Consider the following 23,305-nt stretch of genomic DNA (forward strand, 5'->3'; position numbering starts at 1 on the left):
ACTCATTCTTTTAGCACTCCACCTCTTCCATTAGATACCCCTTATACCATTGAAGTGGCTAACGGGAAACTATTAAGTGCCGACACATATTACCGGGGGTGTGCGTTAAACATTTTGGGTAAGGAATTTGAAATTGACTTGATACCCATGGAACTAGGAAGCTTTGATGTAATAATCGGTATGAATTGGTTAGTCAAAACGAAATCTCACATCCTTTGTGATCTTAACGCAATCCGAATTCCTATCAAGAATGGTGAACCTTTGATTGTTTATGGCGATAAGAGTTGCACCAGACTCAACTTCGTTTCGTGCCTTAAAGTTAGAAAACTACTCCGTAAGGGTTGTTTTGCGATCCTTGCCCACGTTAAGAAAGTCGAGTCCGATGAGAAGCATATCGATGATGTGCCAATTGTTAGTGACTTTTTCGATGTATTTCCCGACGAATTGCCGGGTCTTCCACCTCATCGACCGGTTGAATTCCAAATCGATCTTATTCTGGGAGCCGCACCCGTAGCACGTGCACCATATAGACTCGCTCCATCCGAAATGCAAGAATTGCAAAGTCAAATCCAAGAACTACTTGATCGTGGTTTTATCCAACCTAGCCACTCACCTTGGGGCGCTCCGATTTTGTTTGTTAAAAAGAAAGACGGATCCCTACGAATGTGTATTGATTATCGTGAACTAAATAAATTGACGGTTAAGAACCGATATCCTCTTCCTCGCATCGATGACCTCTTTGATCAACTACAAGGGTCTTGTGTATATTCGAAAATCGATCTCCGCTCGGGTTATCATCAATTAAGGGTTAAGGGGGAAGATGTCTCCAAAACCGCTTTCCGGACTCGCTATGGTAGTTATGAATTCCTCGTCATGCCATTTGGTCTCACTAACGCACCGGCGGTGTTCATGGATCTTATGAACCGCGTGTGCAAACCGTATCTCGATAAATTTGTTATTGTGTTCATCGATGACATATTGATCTATTCTAAAAATGAAGAAGAGCACGAACAACATCTCCGACTCGTGCTTGAACTTTTAAGACAAGAACAACTCTATGCCAAATTCTCCAAGTGTGAATTTTGGTTAAAGGAAGTTCAATTTCTTGGTCATGTTGTAAGTGACCAAGGTATTAAAGTCGATCCAACGAAAATCGAAGCCATTAGCAAATGGGAGACTCCTACTACTCCTACTCACATTCGTTAATTTTTGGGTCTCGCCGGGTACTATCGTAGATTCATCGAAAATTTCTCTTTGGTTGCACGTCCTCTAACCGCATTGACTCACAAGGGAAAGAAATTCATTTGGGCGACCGAACATGAATCCGCATTCCAAATCTTGAAAACGAAGCTAACCACCGCTCCTATCTTGTCACTTCCCGAAGGCAATGATGACTTTGTTGTATATTGCGATGCCTCAAAACATGGTTTTGGGTGTGTATTGATGCAACGAACGAAAGTCATTGCTTATGCTTCTCGACAACTCAAAATTCATGAACGAAACTATACGACACATGATCTCGAACTCGGAGCCGTTGTCTTTGCACTTAAAAAGTGGAGACACTATCTTTATGGAACCAAGAGTACTATCTTCACCGATCACAAAAGCCTTCAACACATTTTCGATCAAAAGCAACTAAACATGAGACAACGAAGGTGGATTGTGTAGTGACCCGAACTTTTCCATGTTTATATATATTAATTGAGATTGATGTTTACATGATTAAATGTTTCCAACATGTTAAGCAATCAAACTTGTTAAGACTTGATTAATTGAAATAGGTTTCATATAGACAATTGACCACCCAAGTTGACCGGTGATTCACGAACGTTAAAACTTGTAAAAAAAAACTATATGATGACATATATATGGTTATATATATAGTTAACATGATATTATGATAAGTAAACATATCATTAATTATATTAACAATGAACTACATATGTAAAATCAAGACTACTAACTTAATGATTTTGAAACGAGACATATATGTAACGTTTATCGTTGTAACGACATTTAATGTATATATATCATATTAAGAGATATTCGTACATCATAATATCATGATAATATAATAATTTAAAATCTCTTTTGATATTATAAACATTGGGTTAACAACATTTAACAAGATCGTTAACCTAAAGGTTTCAAAACAACACTTACATGTAACGACTAACGATGACTTAACGACTCAGTTAAAATGTATATACATGTAGTGTTTTAATATGTATTTATACACTTTTGAAAGACTTCAATACACTTATCAAAATACTTCTACTTAACAAAAATGCTTACAATTACATTCTCGTTCAGTTTCATCAACAATTCTACTCGTATGCACCCGTATTCGTACTCGTACAATACACAGCTTTTAGATGTATGTACTATTGGTATATACACTCCAATGATCAGCTCTTAGCAGCCCATGTGAGTCACCTAACACATGTGGGAACCATCATTTGGCAACTAGCATGAAATATCTCATAAGATTACAAAAATATGAGTAATCATTCATGACTTATTTACATGAAAACAAAATTACATATCCTTTATATCTAATCCATACACCAACGACCAAAAACACCTACAAACACTTTCATTCTTCAATTTTCTTCATCTAATTGAACTCTCTCAAGTTCTATCTTCAAGTTCTAAGTGTTCTTCATAAATTCCAAAAGTTCTAGTTTCATAAAATCAAGAATACTTTCAAGTTTGCTAGCTCACTTCCAATCTTGTAAGGTGATCATCCAACCTCAAGAAATCTTTGTTTCTTACAGTAGGTTATCATTCTAATACAAGGTAATAATCATATTCAAACTTTGGTTCAATTTCTATAACTATAACAATCTTATTTCAAGTGATGATCTTACTTGAACTTGTTTTCGTGTCATGATTTTGCTTCAAGAACTTTGAGCCATCCAAGGATCCATTGAAGCTAGATCCATTTTTCTCTTTTCCAGTAGGTTCATCCAAGGAACTTAAGGTAGTAATGATGTTCATAACATCATTCGATTCATACATATAAAGCTATCTTATTCGAAGGTTTAAACTTGTAATCACTAGAACATAGTTTAGTTAATTCTAAACTTGTTCGCAAACAAAAGTTAATCCTTCTAACTTGACTTTTAAAATCAACTAAACACATGTTCTATATCTATATGATATGCTAACTTAATGATTTAAAACCTGGAAACACGAAAAACACCGTAAAACCGGATTTACGCCGTCGTAGTAACACCGCGGGCTGTTTTGGGTTAGTTAATTAAAAACTATGATAAACTTTGATTTAAAAGTTGTTATACTGAGAAAATGATTTTTATTATGAACATGAAACTATATCCAAAAATTATGGTTAAACTCAAAGAGGAAGTATGTTTTCTAAAATGGTCATCTAGACGTCGTTCTTTCGACTGAAATGACTACCTTTACAAAAACGACTTGTAACTTATTTTTCCGACTAGAAACCTATACTTTTTTTGTTTAGATTCATAAAATAGAGTTCAATATGAAACCATAGCAATTTGATTCACTCAAAACGGATTTAAAATGAAGAAGTTATGGGTAAAACAAGATTGGATAATTTTTCTCATTTTAGCTACGTGAAAATTGGTAACAAATCTATTCCAACCATAACTTAATCAACTTGTATTATATATTATGTAATCTTGAGATACCATAGACACGTATAAAATGTTTCGACCTATCATGTCGACACATCTATATATATTTCGGAACAACCATAGACACTCTATATGTGAATGTTGGAGTTAGCTATACAGGGTTGAGGTTGATTCCAAAATATATATAGTTTGAGTTGTGATCAATACTGAGATACGTATACACTGGGTCGTGGATTGATTCAAGATAATATTTATCGATTTATTTCTGTACATCTAACTGTGGACAACTAGTTGTAGGTTACTAACGAGGACAGCTGACTTAATAAACTTAAAACATCAAAATATATAAAAAGTGTTGTAAATATATTTTGAACATACTTTGATATATATGTATATATTGTTATAGGTTCGTGAATCAACCAGTGGCCAAGTCTTACTTCCCGACGAAGTAAAAATCTGTGAAAGTGAGTTATAGTCCCACTTTTAAAATCTAATATTTTTGGGATGAGAATACATGCAGTTTTTATAAATGATTTACAAAATAGACACAAGTACGTGAAACTACATTCTATGGTTGAATTATCGAAATCGAATATGCCCCTTTTTATTAAGTCTGGTAATCTAAGAATTAGGGAACAGACACCCTAATTGACGCGAATCCTAAAGATAGATCTATTGGGCCTAACAAACCCCATCCAAAGTACCGGATGCTTTAGTACTTCGAAATTTATATCATATCCGAAGGGTGTCCCGGAATGATGGGGATATTCTTATATATGCATCTTGTTATTGTCGGTTACCAGGTGTTCACCATATGAATGATTTTTATCTCTATGTATGGGATGTGTATTGAAATATGAAATCTGGTGGTCTATTGTTACGATTTGATATATATAGGTTAAACCTATAACTCACCAACATTTTTGTTGACGTTTTAAGCATGTTTATTCTCAGGTGATTATTAAGAGCTTCCGCTGTCGCATACTTAAATAAGGACAAGATTTGGAGTCCATGCTTGTATGATATTGTGTAAAAACTGCATTCAAGAAACTTATTTTGTTGTAACATATTTGTATTGTAAACCATTATGTAATGGTCGTGTGTAAACAGGATATTTTAGATTATCATTATTTGATAATCTACGTAAAGCTTTTTAAACCTTTATTGATGAAATAAAGGTTATGATTTGTTTAAAAATGAATGCAGTCTTTGAAAAACGTCTCATATAGAGGTCAAAACCTCGCAACGAAATCAATTAATATGGAACATTTTTAATCAATAAGAACGGGACATTTCAGTTGGTATCCGAGCGTTGGTCTTAGAGAACCAGAAAATTTGCATTAGTGTGTCTTATCGAGTTTGTTAGGATGCATTAGTGAGTCTGGACTTCGACCGTGTTTTCTTTAAAAATGATTGCTTAACATTTTTGTTGGAAACTATATATTTTTAACATATGAATATTATGTGATATATTAATCTCTTAACGTGTTTGATATTATGTGATAGATGTCTACCTCTAGAACAAGTCCCATTGACTCACCTAATAATAATGAAGAGTCAAATGTAAATTGGAATGATTTGTGGACTGATTCACAAGTTCCCGAAGAGGAACCGGAAGAAGAGTCGGAACCGGAAGAAGAATCGGAACCGGAAGAAGAATCGGAACCGGATGAAGAAATAGAACCGGTGGGGGAAATAATAAAACGGTTAAGTAAAAGAAAATCCTCAACCAACCGACCAAAGTTAATTATGGTCAATGGTGTTTCCGCCAAGGAAGCAAAATATTGGGAGGATTACCAATTCTCCGATGAATCGGATTCCGACGAGAATTCCGATGATGTTATAGAAATTACCCCAACTGAATTTAAAAAGGCAAAAGAAAATAATAAGGGAAAGGGCATAAAAATAGAGAAATCTAATTCCAACCCCGATGAACTTTATATGTATCGTCAACCCCCGAAGTCCTTAAGTTGTAACAATGACCAGGGAACCTCTAAACCACCAGGTTTTTCTAAACCAATGTGGACAACGACGGCTCGTATTAGGGGAACATCATATATCCCTAGAAACTTGGCAAAACGAACCAAAACCGAAGAAGAAGAAACGAACGAGTCGGAATAAGATAGTTGTATTCGTGTGGTGTAATATATGGAATATAGTGTTCTTATGCTTTATGATATATGTAAAAATTGCTTGTATTAATAAGTATTTTTTTTATGAATCTAACTCTTGTCTATTTTACAGTTTAAAAACACAAAATGGATAGACAACCCAATATTTTAAGAGACCTACCCGGAGACATGATTGATGAAATCTTGTCTAGAGTCGGCCAGAATTCTTCGGCACAACTATTTAAGGCGAGATCAGTTTGTAAGACATTCGAAGAACGTTCCAAGAATGTCTTGGTTTATAAGAGACTTTCGTTTGAAAGATGGGGGATATCACATTGGGAAACCCATAAGTTACGATGTGTTTACTTTGACGCATATATTGCGGGGAACCCAAATGCTATTTTACGCAACGGGTTAAGAAATTATTTTGACTCAATATATCCGAATATTGGACTTCATGATTTAGAAAAAGCGGCTAACATGCAACATAAAGAAGCATGTTATGCTTACGGATTAGTAATGTTCGCTTCTCACCAAAGTGAGAACAAGAACATCGGGCTACAACTATTAAACAAAACGTTTCCACAAGTGACGAAGTCGGTAATTGGGGTAAGAAATGAGGTTTTTAGATTATTACGGGACTGTTGGACATTACGTAACCCTCGTCCCTTTGATGACGTTACAACACGCTGTCTTATCAACGGCCATAACGGTTATGTTGCACAAGACCAAGGATGGGAAGTAGTCCTAGTAAAACCAGAATGCATGACTTGTTTCTGGACGTATGAATTACATGTCTTTATTGCCTTTGCTGAACGACTTGTGTACTAGCTAGAATTGTCTTCACAACTATCTTGTATCAAAGTTATTGTGTGCTATATTTCATGCTTTATGTAAAATAAGCGGTATTGTAAGTTTGTAAAATATTGTATAAAAGTTTGAACGCGAAATATTATTATAATCAGTTTTTCATATAGAATTGTAGTAGTTGAATTGTATATTAGCTACTAAGTATGAACTTAACGGGTAGGTACTACCCGAATTTAAACTTATAAAACGCTAATATGAAGAAAAAGCTTTTATAAATGAGTTCATATTATGCTACGAAATACTATTAACTACTCTTAATATTCTGTATGATTAACTTGTTCCATTTAACTATTTTGAAGGAAATGGCACCGACTACTCGACACACCGTGAATATGAATGAAGAGGAATTCCGTACTTTTCTAGCTTCAAACATAGCCGCAGTACAGGCTGCGCTACATACCAACAATAACCTTGGATCTAGCAGTACAGGAAATCGTGTAGGATGCACCTACAAAGAATTCACTGCCTGCAAACCTTTGGAATTTGATGGAACCGAAGGACCGATCGGATTGAAACGGTGGACCGAGAAGGTTGAATCGGTGTTTGCCATAAGTAAGTGTACTGAAGAGGAAAAAGTGAAGTACGCTACGCATACCTTCACAGGTTCTGCGTTAACATGGTGGAATACCTATCTAGAGCAAGTGGGACAAGATGATGCGTACGCACTACCGTGGTCAGCATTCAAGCACTTGATGAACGAGAAGTACCGTCCCAGAACCGAGGTCAATAAGCTCAAGACAGAACTTAGAGGGTTACGAACCCAAGGATTTGATATTACCACGTACGAAAGACGATTCACAGAATTGTGCCTATTGTGTCCGGGAGCATTCGAAGATGAGGAAGAGAAGATCGACGCGTTTGTGAAAGGATTACCGGAAAGAATCCAAGAAGATATAAGTTCACACGAGCCCGCCTCCATACAACAGGCATGTAGAATGGCTCACAAACTAGTGAACCAGATTGAAGAAAGAATTAAAGAACAGACTGCTGAAGAGGCCAATGTGAAGCAAGTCAAAAGAAAGTGGGAGGAAAACGGTGATAAGAATCACCAATACAACAACAACAGCAATTACAACAATAATCGCAACAATTATCCCAACAATCGCAACATCAATCGCAACTACAACAAACGGCCCAACAACAACAACAACAACAACAACAGCAACTACAACAATCATCCCAACAACAATAATAACCTCAACAACAACAACAATCAGAAGCAACTATGCCAAAGGTGTGAAAAGAATCACTCGGGGTTCTGCACCAAATTTTGCAACAAGTGTAAAAGAAATGGTCATAGCGCGGCGAAGTGTGAGGTCTACGGACCAGGGGTTAATAGAACGAAAGGAACAAATGGTGTCGGAACGAGTAATGGCGGAGCAAGTAGTGTTGGAGCAAGTTATGCCAATGTAGTTTGTTATAAATGTGGAAAACCAGGCCACATTATTAGAAATTGCCCGAACCAGGAGAACACGAATGGACAAGGCCGTGGAAGAGTTTTCAATATTAATGCGGTAGAGGCACAGGAAGACCCGGAGCTTGTTACGGGTACGTTTCTTATTGACAATAAATCTGCTTACGTTTTATTTGATTCGGGTGCGGATAGAAGCTATATGAGTAGAGATTTTTGTGCTAAATTAAGTTGTCCATTGACGCCTTTGGATAGTAAATTTTTACTCGAATTAGCAAATGGTAAATTAATTTCAGCAGATAATATATGTCGGAATCGAGAAATTAAACTGGTTAGCGAAACATTTAAGATTGATTTGATACCAGTAGAGTTAGGGAGTTTTGATGTGATAATCGGTATGGACTGGTTGAAAGAAGTGAAAGCGGAGATCGTTTGTTACAAAAATGCAATTCGCATTATACGAGAAAAAGGAAAACCCTTAATGGTGTACGGAGAAAAGGGCAACACGAAGCTACATCTTATTAGTAATTTGAAGGCACAAAAACTAATAAGAAAAGGTTGCTATGCTGTTCTAGCACACGTCGAGAAAGTACAAACTGAAGAAAAGAGCATCAATGATGTTCCCATTGCAAAAGAATTTCCCGATGTATTTCCGAAAGAATTACCGGGATTACCCCCACATCGATCCGTTGAATTTCAAATAGATCTTGTACCAGGAGCTGCACCAATAGCTCGTGCTCCTTACAGACTCGCACCCAGCGAGATGAAAGAACTGCAAAGCCAATTACAAGAACTTTTAGAGCGTGGTTTCATTCGACCAAGCACATCACCGTGGGGAGCTCCTGTTTTGTTTGTCAAGAAGAAAGATGGTACATTCAGGTTGTGTATCGACTACCGAGAGTTGAACAAACTTACCATCAAGAACCGCTACCCACTACCGAGAATCGACGACTTATTTGATCAACTACAAGGCTCGTCTGTTTATTCAAAGATTGACTTACGTTCCGGGTATCATCAAATGCGGGTGAAAGAAGATGATATTCCAAAGACTGCTTTCAGAACACGTTACGGTCATTACGAGTTTATAGTCATGCCGTTTGGTTTAACTAATGCACCAGCTGTGTTCATGGACCTTATGAACCGAGTGTGTGGACCATACCTTGACAAGTTTGTCATTGTTTTCATTGATGACATACTTATTTACTCAAAGAATGACCAAGAACACGGTGAACATTTGAGAAAGGTGTTAGAAGTATTGAGGAAGGAAGAATTGTACGCTAAGTTTTCAAAGTGTGCATTTTGGTTGGAAGAAGTTCAATTCCTCGGTCACATAGTGAACAAAGAAGGTATTAAGGTGGATCCGGCAAAGATAGAAACTGTTGAAAAGTGGGAAACCCCGAAAACTCCGAAACACATACGCCAGTTTTTAGGACTAGCTGATTACTACAGAAGGTTCATCCAAGACTTTTCCAGAATAGCAAAACCCTTGACTGCATTAACGCATAAAGGGAAGAAATTTGAATGGAATGATGAACAAGAGAAAGCGTTTCAGTTATTGAAGAAAAAGCTAACTACGGCACCTATATTGTCATTGCCTGAAGGGAATGATGATTTTGTGATTTATTGTGACGCATCAAAGCAAGGTCTCGGTTGTGTATTAATGCAACGAACGAAGGTGATTGCTTATGCGTCTAGACAATTGAAGATTCACGAACAAAATTATACGACGCATGATTTGGAATTAGGCGCGGTTGTTTTTGCATTAAAGACTTGGAGGCACTACTTATATGGGGTCAAAAGTATTATATATACCGACCACAAAAGTCTTCAACACATATTTAATCAGAAACAACTGAATATGAGGCAGCGTAGGTGGATTGAATTATTGAATGATTACGATTTTGAGATTCGTTACCACCCGGGGAAGGCAAATGTGGTAGCCGATGCCTTGAGCAGGAAGGATAGAGAACCCATTCGAGTAAAATCTATGAATATAATGATTCATAATAACATTACTACTCAAATAAAGGAGGCGCAACAAGGAGTTTTAAAAGAGGGAAATTTAAAGGATGAAATACCCAAAGGATCGGAGAAGCATCTTAATATTCGGGAAGACGGAACCCGGTATAGGGCTGAAAGGATTTGGGTACCAAAATTTGGAGATATGAGAGAAATGGTACTTAGAGAAGCTCATAAAACCAGATACTCAATACATCCTGGAACGGGGAAGATGTACAAGGATCTCAAGAAACATTTTTGGTGGCCGGGTATGAAAGCCGATGTTGCTAAATACGTAGGAGAATGTTTGACGTGTTCTAAGGTCAAAGCTGAGCATCAGAAACCATCAGGTCTACTTCAACAACCCGAAATCCCGAAATGGAAATGGGAAAACATTACCATGGATTTCATCACTAAATTGCCAAGGACTGCAAGTGGTTTTGATACTATTTGGGTAATAGTTGATCGTCTCACCAAATCAGCACACTTCCTACCAATAAGAGAAGATGACAAGATGGACAAGTTAGCACGACTGTATTTGAAGGAAGTCGTCTCCAGACATGGAATACCAATCTCTATTATCTCTGATAGGGATGGCAGATTTATTTCAAGATTCTGGCAGACATTACAGCAAGCATTAGGAACTCGTCTAGACATGAGTACTGCCTATCATCCACAAACTGATGGGCAGAGCGAAAGGACGATACAAACGCTTGAAGACATGCTACGAGCATGTGTTATTGATTTCGGAAACAGTTGGGATCGACATCTACCGTTAGCAGAATTTTCCTACAACAACAGCTACCATTCAAGCATTGAGATGGCGCCGTTTGAAGCACTTTATGGTAGAAAGTGCAGGTCTCCGATTTGTTGGAGTGAGGTGGGGGATAGACAGATTACGGGTCCGGAGATTATACAAGAAACTACCGAGAAGATCATCCAAATTCAACAACGGTTGAAAACCGCCCAAAGTCGACAAAAGAGCTACGCTGACATTAAAAGAAAAGATATAGAATTTGAAATTGGAGAGATGGTCATGCTTAAAGTTTCACCTTGGAAAGGCGTTGTTCGATTTGGTAAACGAGGGAAATTAAATCCAAGGTATATTGGACCATTCAAGATTATTGATCGTGTCGGACCAGTAGCTTACCGACTTGAGTTACCTCAACAACTCGCGGCTGTACATAACACTTTCCACGTCTCGAATTTGAAGAAATGTTTTGCTAAAGAAGATCTCACTATTCTGTTAGATGAAATCCAAATCAACGAAAAACTCCAATTCATCGAAGAACCCGTCGAAATAATGGATCGTGAGGTTAAAAGACTTAAGCAAAACAAGATACCAATTGTTAAGGTTCGATGGAATGCTCGTAGAGGACCCGAGTTCACCTGGGAGCGTGAAGATCAGATGAAGAAGAAATACCCGCATCTATTTCCAGAAGATTCGTCAACACCTTCAACAGCTTAAAATTTCGGGACGAAATTTATTTAACGGGTAGGTACTGTAGTGACCCGAACTTTTCCATGTTTATATATATTAATTGAGATTGATGTTTACATGATTAAATGTTTCCAACATGTTAAGCAATCAAACTTGTTAAGACTTGATTAATTGAAATAGGTTTCATATAGACAATTGACCACCCAAGTTGACCGGTGATTCACGAACGTTAAAACTTGTAAAAAAAAACTATATGATGACATATATATGGTTATATATATAGTTAACATGATATTATGATAAGTAAACATATCATTAATTATATTAACAATGAACTACATATGTAAAAACAAGACTACTAACTTAATGATTTTGAAACGAGACATATATGTAACGTTTATCGTTGTAACGACATTTAATGTATATATATCATATTAAGAGATATTCGTACATCATAATATCATGATAATATAATAATTTAAAATCTCTTTTGATATTATAAACATTGGGTTAACAACATTTAACAAGATCGTTAACCTAAAGGTTTCAAAACAACACTTACATGTAACGACTAACGATGACTTAACGACTCAGTTAAAATGTATATACATGTAGTGTTTTAATATGTATTTATACACTTTTGAAAGACTTCAATACACTTATCAAAATACTTCTACTTAACAAAAATGCTTACAATTACATTCTCGTTCAGTTTCATCAACAATTCTACTCGTATGCACCCGTATTCGTACTCGTACAATACACAGCTTTTAGATGTATGTACTATTGGTATATACACTCCAATGATCAGCTCTTAGCAGCCCATGTGAGTCACCTAACACATGTGGGAACCATCATTTGGCAACTAGCATGAAATATCTCATAAGATTACAAAAATATGAGTAATCATTCATGACTTATTTACATGAAAACAAAATTACATATCCTTTATATCTAATCCATACACCAACGACCAAAAACACCTACAAACACTTTCATTCTTCAATTTTCTTCATCTAATTGAACTCTCTCAAGTTCTATCTTCAAGTTCTAAGTGTTCTTCATAAATTCCAAAAGTTCTAGTTTCATAAAATCAAGAATACTTTCAAGTTTGCTAGCTCACTTCCAATCTTGTAAGGTGATCATCCAACCTCAAGAAATCTTTGTTTCTTACAGTAGGTTATCATTCTAATACAAGGTAATAATCATATTCAAACTTTGGTTCAATTTCTATAACTATAACAATCTTATTTCAAGTGATGATCTTACTTGAACTTGTTTTCGTGTCATGATTTTGCTTCAAGAACTTTGAGCCATCCAAGGATCCATTGAAGCTAGATCCATTTTTCTCTTTTCCAGTAGGTTCATCCAAGGAACTTAAGGTAGTAATGATGTTCATAACATCATTCGATTCATACATATAAAGCTATCTTATTCGAAGGTTTAAACTTGTAATCACTAGAACATAGTTTAGTTAATTCTAAACTTGTTCGCAAACAAAAGTTAATCCTTCTAACTTGACTTTTAAAATCAACTAAACACATGTTCTATATCTATATGATATGCTAACTTAATGATTTAAAACCTGGAAACACGAAAAACACCGTAAAACCGGATTTACGCCGTCGTAGTAACACCGCGGGCTGTTTTGGGTTAGTTAATTAAAAACTATGATAAACTTTGATTTAAAAGTTGTTATTCTGAGAAAATGATTTTTATTATGAACATGAAACTATATCCAAAAATTATGGTTAAACTCAAAGTGGAAGTATGTTTTCTAAAATGGTCATCTAGACGTCGTTCTTTCGACTGAAATGACTACCTTTACAAAAACGACTTGTAACTTATTTTTCCGACTAGAAACCTATACTTTTTTTGTTTAGATTCATAAAATAGAGTTCAATATGAAACCATAGCAATTTGATTCACTCAAAACGGATTTAAAATGAAGAAGTTATGGGTAAAACAAGATTGGATAATTTTTCTCATTTTAGCTACGTGAAAATTGGTAACAAATCTATTCCAACCATAACTTAATCAACTTGTATTATATATTATGTAATCTTGAGATACCATAGACACGTATACAATGTTTCGACCTATCATGTCGACACATCTATATATATTTCGGAACAACCATAGACACTCTATATGTGAATGTTGGAGTTAGCTATACAGGGTTGAGGTTGATTCCAAAATATATATAGTTTGAGTTGTGATCAATACTGAGATACGTATACACTGGGTCGTGGATTGATTCAAGATAATATTTATCGATTTATTTCTGTACATCTAACTGTGGACAACTAGTTGTAGGTTACTAACGAGGACAGCTGACTTAATAAACTTAAAACATCAAAATATATAAAAAGTGTTGTAAATATATTTTGAACATACTTTGATATATATGTATATATTGTTATAGGTTCGTGAATCAACCAGTGGCCAAGTCTTACTTCCCGACGAAGTAAAAATCTGTGAAAGTGAGTTATAGTCCCACTTTTAAAATCTAATATTTTTGGGATGAGAATACATGCAGGTTTTATAAATGATTTACAAAATAGACACAAGTACGTGAAACTACATTCTATGGTTGAATTATCGAAATCGAATATGCCCCTTTTTATTAAGTCTGGTAATCTAAGAATTAGGGAACAGACACCCTAATTGACGCGAATCCTAAAGATAGATCTATTGGGCCTAACAAACCCCATCCAAAGTACCGGATGCTTTAGTACTTCGAAATTTATATCATATCCGAAGGGTGTCCCGGAATGATGGGGATATTCTTATATATGCATCTTGTTATTGTCGGTTACCAGGTGTTCACCATATGAATGATTTTTATCTCTATGTATGGGATGTGTATTGAAATATGAAATCTGGTGGTCTATTGTTACGATTTGATATATATAGGTTAAACCTATAACTCACCAACATTTTTGTTGACGTTTTAAGCATGTTTATTCTCAGGTGATTATTAAGAGCTTCCGCTGTCGCATACTTAAATAAGGACAAGATTTGGAGTCCATGCTTGTATGATATTGTGTAAAAACTGCATTCAAGAAACTTATTTTGTTGTAACATATTTGTATTGTAAACCATTATGTAATGGTCGTGTGTAAACAGGATATTTTAGATTATCATTATTTGATAATCTACGTAAAGCTTTTTAAACCTTTATTGATGAAATAAAGGTTATGATTTGTTTTAAAATGAATGCAGTCTTTGAAAAACGTCTCATATAGAGGTCAAAACCTCGCAACGAAATCAATTAATATGGAACGTTTTTAATCAATAAGAACGGGACATTTCAGATTGAAACCTTAAACGATTACGATTGCGAGCTTCGTTACCATCCCGGGAAGGCAAATGTAGTAGCCGATGCCTTAAGTCGAAAAGAAAGAGCGGTGCCTCTCCGTGTCCGAGCTTTAAACATCACCATTCACACCAACCTTAATAGCCAAATTCGGGTAGCCCAAGATGAGGCTCTCAAGGATGAAAACATCTCTCTCGAACACTTGAACGTCCTCACCTCTCGATTCGAAGTTAAAGAAACCGGACTCCGATATTTCGCCGGAAGAATTTGGGTGCCTAGTTATGGGGATCTACGAAGCCTTATTTTAGATGAAGCCCATAAGTCACGATACTCGATTCACCCCGGTGCCAATAAGATGTACCACGACCTTAAACAACTATATTGGTGGCCGAACATCAAAAGGGACGTAGCTACTTATGTTTCCAAGTGTTTGACATGTTCCAAAGTCAAAGCCGAACACCAAAGACCGTCCGGACTACTTCAACAACCCGAGATCCCGCAATGGAAGTGGGAAAGGATAACGATGGATTTTATCACCAAGCTACCAAAAACGACGGGCGGTTATGATACCATTTGGGTTATTGTTGACCGTCTCACCAAATCCGCACACTTCCTTGCCATGAAAGAAACGGACAAAATGGAGAAACTTGCACAACTTTACATTAAGGAGATCGTAGCCCGACAAGGTGTACCATTATCTATTATCTCCGACCGAGATGGCCGTTTCGTTTCTAGATTTTGGCGTACATTGCAAGAAGCGTTGGGAACGCGTTTAGACATGAGCACCGCATATCATCCTCAAACCGATGGACAAAGCGAACGTACAATTCAAACCTTAGAGGACATGTTACGAGCTTGCGTGGTTGATTTCGGAAAAGCTTGGGACAAGCACTTACCTCTCGCCGAGTTCTCTTACAACAATAGTTATCACGCGAGTATTAAAGCCGCATCTTTTGAAGCGCTATATGGCCGCAAATGTCGTTCACCTCTTTGTTGGGCCGAGGTAGGCGACGTGCAAATCACCGGACCCGAACTCATTCACGAAACCACCGAGAAAATCGTTCAAATCCGAGATAGGCTTAGGACGGCCCGAAGTCGTCAAAAGAGCTATACCGACAAACGACGCAACGATCTTGAATTTCAAGTCGGTGACCGAGTAATGTTAAAAGTCGCACCTTGGAAGGGTGTAATCCGTTTTGGGAAACGCGGGAAGCTAAATCCGCGGTATATTGGTCCTTTCGAAATCTTGGAGCGTATTGGAACCGTTGCTTATCGTTTAGATCTTCCGCCTCAATTGAACTCCGTTCATCCTACCTTCCATGTATGTAACTTGAAAAAGTGTCTTGCCGAACCCGATATCGTCATCCCTCTCGAAGAACTTACTATTGATGACAAACTTCATTTTGTGGAGGAACCGGTTGAAATTGTGGACACCTCCGTCAAGACATTGAAACAAAGCCGAATCCCGATTGTCAAGGTTCGTTGGAATGCCAAAAGAGGACCCGAGTTTACTTGGGAAAGACAAGATCAAATGCAAAGGAAGTATCCTCATCTATTCGTGAATTCGGAAACGCAAGATCTCGAGGAAGAAACAACGACTACTACGCCTACTTAAATTTCGGGACGAAATTTCTTTTAAGGAGTAGGTAATGTAACATCCCGCCTTTTTTTCCGTTTTCTTTTCCGTTATACTAATTTAAACTCCGTTATATGTTTATAACATCTTCCGTTGATACGCGTTTTAAATTATCTCGTTTAGGTAATTCCCGCACCCGAACAAAAGTTGAGGGACTAAACTTGACAAGGGATCAAACCCTTGACTAGGTCAAAGGGTCAAACCCCTTTCACCCATTCATTTTCATCCCCATCTCTCTCTCTCTTTCTCTCTAGCAAGAACACACACTCAAAACCAAATTCATTCAATCATCATCTAAATTCGATCTAGGAGGCTTACAACAAAATAAGTTACATATTCGTGATCCTCTCTTCATCCTCTTCATTTTGGTACCAACTTTATCTCGTTTGGGTAACTTTCTAAAATCACTAGATTTTGTGTTCTTGATGTTTTTAACTTATAAAAGTGTTAATTAGTGTCTATGGCTCAAGTCTAACATGAATATATGATTTATATGCTCGATCTCGTTGTTTTAGTGTAACTAGCATGAACTTGAATTTTGGTGTGTTGTTCTTGAATTTTGGATGATCATATGTTGTTAGATGTTAAAAGTTGATGCTTTAATTGTGTTACTAGCATCACTAGCTTCAATTTGATGTGTAGGTTGCCTTAGAAAACTTCATGAACTTGATTATTGATTTTGGTGAATTTGGGTTAGGGTTTGATGAACTTGAAATGGACTTTTGATGCATTGAATGCCATGGATTATTATTGGTAAGTGTTTAGTTGGATTGTATGCTTGATTACCTTCGAAACGGCATATCATTCATGTAAATTGGTTGCCCGAATCATTGAATTACATTTATGAACTTGTATGCGGTTAATGTTAAGCATTAGATGCGGTTTTGGTTGTTGTAATAGGTAGATTGATTGATGAAATGTGTTTAGTTGTTTTCCTCGTCAAATTACCTTCCCAACGGTATAAGATACTTGTCTTGATTGTTTGCGGATCATAAATGGTGATTGTTTGAAGTTAGGTTCGTGCATAAAACTTAAAAACTGCCAGAATTCTCTGCACAGGTATTGGCGCGGCGCGCCGTTTGGGTCTGTCCAACTTGGTCAATTTTCGAATAATGTTTGCTATGCTACGCACCTCCGATTCACATGTAACTTGTCCTAGCATGCTCATACATGATTAAAAACCTCAGAAAAATAGTTCGGGACACGACCCGAACGTGTTGACTTTTTCGTTGACTTTGACCGACCAAAGTTTGACTTTTTGTCAAACTTAACCAAATGATTTTGCAACCTTCCTAACTTGTTTATATACTTGTATCTTGCATGAAACTTGACAATTTGATTTCACATGCTAAATAATCGAGTCGTAACGAGCCATAGGACTAATTGAACATCTTTGACCTATCGTGTTTACCGTTATTGATACGACCTATTTGTTTAGGTCAAGACTAGCACTATCCTTTGCACACGTTATTTTGTGAAGTACTTTTCGTACGTGCACTCAAGGTGAGATCATAGTCCCACTTTTACTCTTTTGAACTTACATTTGGGATGAGAAAACATAAACATTTCTTTTACTAAGTGAACACAAGTACAGGAAAACAAACATTCTACATACGAGTTTAGAACAAAATCCTCAATTCGATTATCATTAGTTACACTTGCCGGGTGTAAGCGAGAACTTATGTTGTATGGATCCATATGGGTTTGACAAACCCTCATTCAAACGGTTCGCTACCGTTTACGAATGAAATATATTTTCGAGAAACAGTGTATGTTCTAGCACTAAGTGATAGGGTTCAATGGAAGGAATGTTAAGCATTGATAATTGGGTGCTCGTGAAACAAACTTTTGGAATGTATTACTATTATTTCGTTGATGCAAATCTTGTGGTTCACTTGTACTTACTTACTTAAACCTATTATTTCACCAACGTTTTCGTTGACAGATTTCTATGTCTTTCTCAGGTCCTTGAACGATACATGATACATGCTTCCGCTCATTATTTGATACTTGCATTGGATGTCGAGTATATGTGCATTTCATGGAGCGTCTTTTGACTTTACTTTAAACCGTGTCGCCTAGATTTCATTCGTATTATAACGTTGTAACTTAACTATTGGTTGAACAATTCTTGTAAACTTTGGGAACAATCTTTATTTTGAAATGAAGGCGACATATTTTGGTCAAAATTTGTCTTAAAGACTTATGACCACGTAACGGGACCTAAGTAGACGGCGCCGTCAAACATGATTTGGTCGGGTCGCTACAGATTTCACCTTGCTCACCAAACACGTCCATTATCTCTCAACGAGATTTACCACATTACCGCCTCGGTGGGATTCCAATCCAAACCATAAGTACAATTTATCTGAAATCGCACTCTACCACGAATCGACCCAAAACTAGGTCTCGGTAAAAAAAAAATTCCAGATCTACCAAAATCATCATCCGAAATATCACACTAACACTTTCCTCGCGCAGGAGTGCAACTCCCCCACTTGGAAACACGTTCCTATATCACAACTCGTACACCCGTACGATGCTACCAAAGGTAGACTTTACCAACAATTGGGTACACACGACCCATCACCACACCTTGCTCTAACCTTGAGCACACGAAGGATTTCAATCAATCCTTAAACACTTCGAACGAAAAGTGTACCACGATTACACAAACCATACCCTCACAATTATCCAATTGCTTTAGTTTGTCAAGTTTCACCTAGTCACTCATGTACCTACGGGTTTCTCCCGGTACCCTAAGTACAATGTAACCACAACACAATCGGAGTCGACACCACGCTAGTAGGTATAAAAGAGGCACCTAATGTCGCGTCATAAAGACTCCATTACCAACACACATCGAGATTTTAAACACTCGGCCTCAAAGGTTCCAATCACCCGACGAACCTCATGGTTCATCACTTCAACACCAAAAGCGAACACGCGCTAAACAATCGAACACCAAAACCATTTTCGTGGCTTGGTAGTAACATTCCCCAAATACTAAGGAATGCTTGGTTACACCAAGTCTTACGCCCTTCGTCCAACAACCAAACATCACCATAGGGTACTTCCGTTAGGAACGTCACCCTTAACCATAACATGCAAATCACTATGCAATTAACAAGTCCGAACATAAACGCCACATAAATAAATATTCAAAGACATATTTATCAAAACGAAACGTACCTCAACGTCTCCTTGCGGCATTCGCCGTCGCCAACTCGGGACAATCCGGCTTGCGATGTCCCTCTTTATGACAATAGTAGCACATTCCGCCTTCACTTCTCGGCATCGTGCATTCCCACAACGTGTGACCCCTAACGCCACAATTGAAACATCTAGGCGCACGAGATTCCACCGCGCCCTTTACCACTTTACTCGTACTCGCACTCGGACCCTTAGTCCTCTTACTCGGAGCACCATAAGAAACAACCCTTCCCTCACTTGAAGGTTCGCCCTTTTTCGATCGCGTATAAGACTCGAAACCTCTAGCCACCGCAAATAACTCCGCAAACGACTTCGCGTAACCCCGGCTAATTTTGCTTTTCAAGTCATCGCTCAAAGTTCGATAGAAATCCTCCATCAACAAACGATCATTCCCCAAATATTCCGGGCAAAAACGAGCCTTCGACATAAAAGTCGTCTTTAAAGTATTCAAGTCCATAGAACCCTGTTGCAAATTTCGCAACTCACAACGCAATTCCGATAAATCGGCTGAAGTTCGGAACTCCTCGAAGAATTCCTCCTTAAATTCGTCCCACGATAACGTCATAAACATTTCACCACCGACAAGATCAATCTTGCCATCCAACCAATCCTTCGCCCTACCCCGCAACAAACTAGTAGCGAGTCTCGTCTTTTTCTCGGGAGGGCATTCCATAGTACGAAAACACCCTTCGACATCCGAAACCCAAGTCGTACTCACCAAAGGATCCGGTTTCCCATCATACATCGGGGGTCTAGTCCTCATGAAGCTCTTAAGACAACGCTCCATTTCACCCCTATTTTGGAATTCGGAATACTTCCCATCCATTTCTTCTCGAAACGCTCTCATTTGCTCCGCAACGGCGGCCGCAACTCTAGCGTTAAATTCCGTGTCATTCGTCTCGGTCTCGTTTCGCGTCGTCATTCTAAGGAATGCAAAACGATTAGTCCACGCACGTATAAAACGACACGCACAACACCACCCCATCTTGCTAAACACTCGTCGTACATCACTTGTTAGACACGATTTGCACCCGTAATAAGGTCTGCAAGTTCTTATTACGCACGCACGCCGCATCGACTCGTTAGTACAACGACCGCCTCGCTCGATGCTATAAACAAACACAAACAAAATTCTACGCGATAGAAGCACACGCGAGAATTACCCCACAACACAAATAATATATTAATAATATCCGCATTACTAATATAAACGTTAGTCAACCTATAAACAAGGCACTAACTAAACCCGTTCCTGACCCGTAATCCTACAAGTCCCGCAACAAATTACGCGCACACAAAAGTCTAAGTCTAGGCACTTATCTCAAGTAACCTAAATCCCTTAGACCATGCTCTGATACCACTTGTAACAACCCAAACCATACCGCGTATAAAACCCCGTTAAATTTTATGACAAAAAATTTTTTTGCTGTTGGCTGAGTTGCGCGACGCGCCAACAGGTTGCGCGGCGCGCAGAACCTGTCTGGCAGCCCGCTGTCCGGTTTTCCTTGAAATGTGAAAATGTTTGACCCGTTCCCGACGTTTTTAGCCAAAACGCTTTTAACCATGAATTCATACATATAAAACTAACACGTTTAATTAATAAAATTAAGTTTACGAGGCGGGTCCCACAACGACCCATTTTACCACCTTAAGTACCGAAATACAATATTTGACCAAAAGACTTTAATACAATACAAAGCCGAGCATGGCGATTGGGGATACGCTACCCAATCCTAAATGATCCAAAAGCAAGTCACTAAAGCAACTATGCACGTCTTCTAGTCCTCGCGCTTACCCGAGCCACCATATCCGCATGCGATCTATAAAAAGAGTCAACAACGAGAGGGTAAGCTAATGCTTAGTGAATGATAACATACTACATACATATATATGTATAAAATGAATACGCCACACAAACAAATACCGCATACCGGGGCATCCAAGTATAAAGCATCTACACTAAGCATACCATACGATCTAAGCAACGAGCTAAAGATACAACACAAAAGATAGTCCATCAACGACAAAGTAAACATCGCCAAATAGCTACACCCGGAGGGTTAGCTACAACACAACAACACATTAATATATATATAACAATATAAATGAACAAGGTTAACCCCTTAACCTCAAACACACGAACATTGGCCGAACAACCCGAGCCTTGTGAATTTGCACAACCCGAAATTCACTTCTCAACCATAAGATGACCGAACAACCCGAGTCATCATGAATCTGCACTACCCGAGATTCATTACCTCCAATAAGGTGACCGAACAACCCGAGTCACCATGAATCCGCACTACCCGAGATTCATTTCACAATACTAAAACCCACGATCACGGGATTATAAAATCCACCACACAACCATATCAACCCTTCGCCATTAGGGTTATAACAACCAAATCACAACCAAGTGTGATAACGTGCACATAAACGTGTACTTCGCCAAAGATGGTCAACCAAGACGCACAAACGTGCCAATTGGACTCATACACAAGTCCTTCAAATCCACCTATATGTGAAGTGAGCTCTATAACCGAGAATCACTTCACCCGACCTGCACCCATCCTACACATACATATGCATATAGGATATTATCACTCACTTGAAGTCTTGAAGAAAGCTTCCAAGTAAACCGCAACTCGCCAATGGAAAATACCTATTCCATTATCACAAATACCACAACACAATTAGATTGGATTCACAAATTAACCCAATTCGTCACTTAGTGCCATTTCGACCCAAATGCACTTCCAAGCACAAACCGTACCCAAACCAACCAATAATCACTAACACAAGTGAGAATGGTCATAGTATGCCAATTAAACCCGAACTCAAGTGTTAAACACGTGTCATACCCATTTTGACACTTAAACCCTAATTTTGACCCATAAAGGCCAAAATCTCATCCTTTACAAGTTTTGACACCAAAACACATTTAACTCGGTTCTATACTTCAACTTAATCCATTTTAAGTTTATAAACCTCATTAAATCGCCAATCGGGTCATAGTCACCACCAAACCCTAATTTGACCCAAAGTCAAAGTTAGTCAACCAAACAACCTCCAATGGGTTCCAATACTTCCATAATCGCTAACTAAAGTGATTAAACTAAATTTCAAGTTCTAAACATGGCCAATTTGTTCACCAACCCAAAATCCACCAACAATTAACAATAAACCCGATTACTAGCATCACTAAACCCATTTCATCACCTAAAGGGGTATTACAACAAATTAACTCAAAACCCTAACTTGAATATCAAATTAAATAGATGAAATTCGGAGTTTGAGCTTACCAATACTATCACCGCGTAGCCGAGAACGAAAGGAACAACTTTAAAACCCGAGACTTTGATCGATTCGAGCTTCTTCTTCCCCAAAACCTCAAATCTCTCTCTAGACCTCTCTCTCTCTCTCTAAGAATGGATGAGGATGATGAATGGATGTGAAATGATCCAAAGTTGGATCTAAACCAACTGATAATGCCCACAAATCCGGCCCCATGTGAAATTACCCAAATACCCTTCATTTAAAATAAATAAAACAAGATAGGTTCTGTCAGCGCGTTTGCGCGGCGCGCGGCCGCTTTGCGCGGCGCGCAGATTGACAGATTCAGCTCTTTTCCAATTTTAATATATATAAATATTCAACGAAGCCCGATCTCATATGCCTTTAATAAA

This window comes from Rutidosis leptorrhynchoides, chromosome 9 (genome assembly GCF_046630445.1).
Source record: "Rutidosis leptorrhynchoides isolate AG116_Rl617_1_P2 chromosome 9, CSIRO_AGI_Rlap_v1, whole genome shotgun sequence".
Taxonomy (NCBI): domain Eukaryota; kingdom Viridiplantae; phylum Streptophyta; class Magnoliopsida; order Asterales; family Asteraceae; genus Rutidosis; species Rutidosis leptorrhynchoides.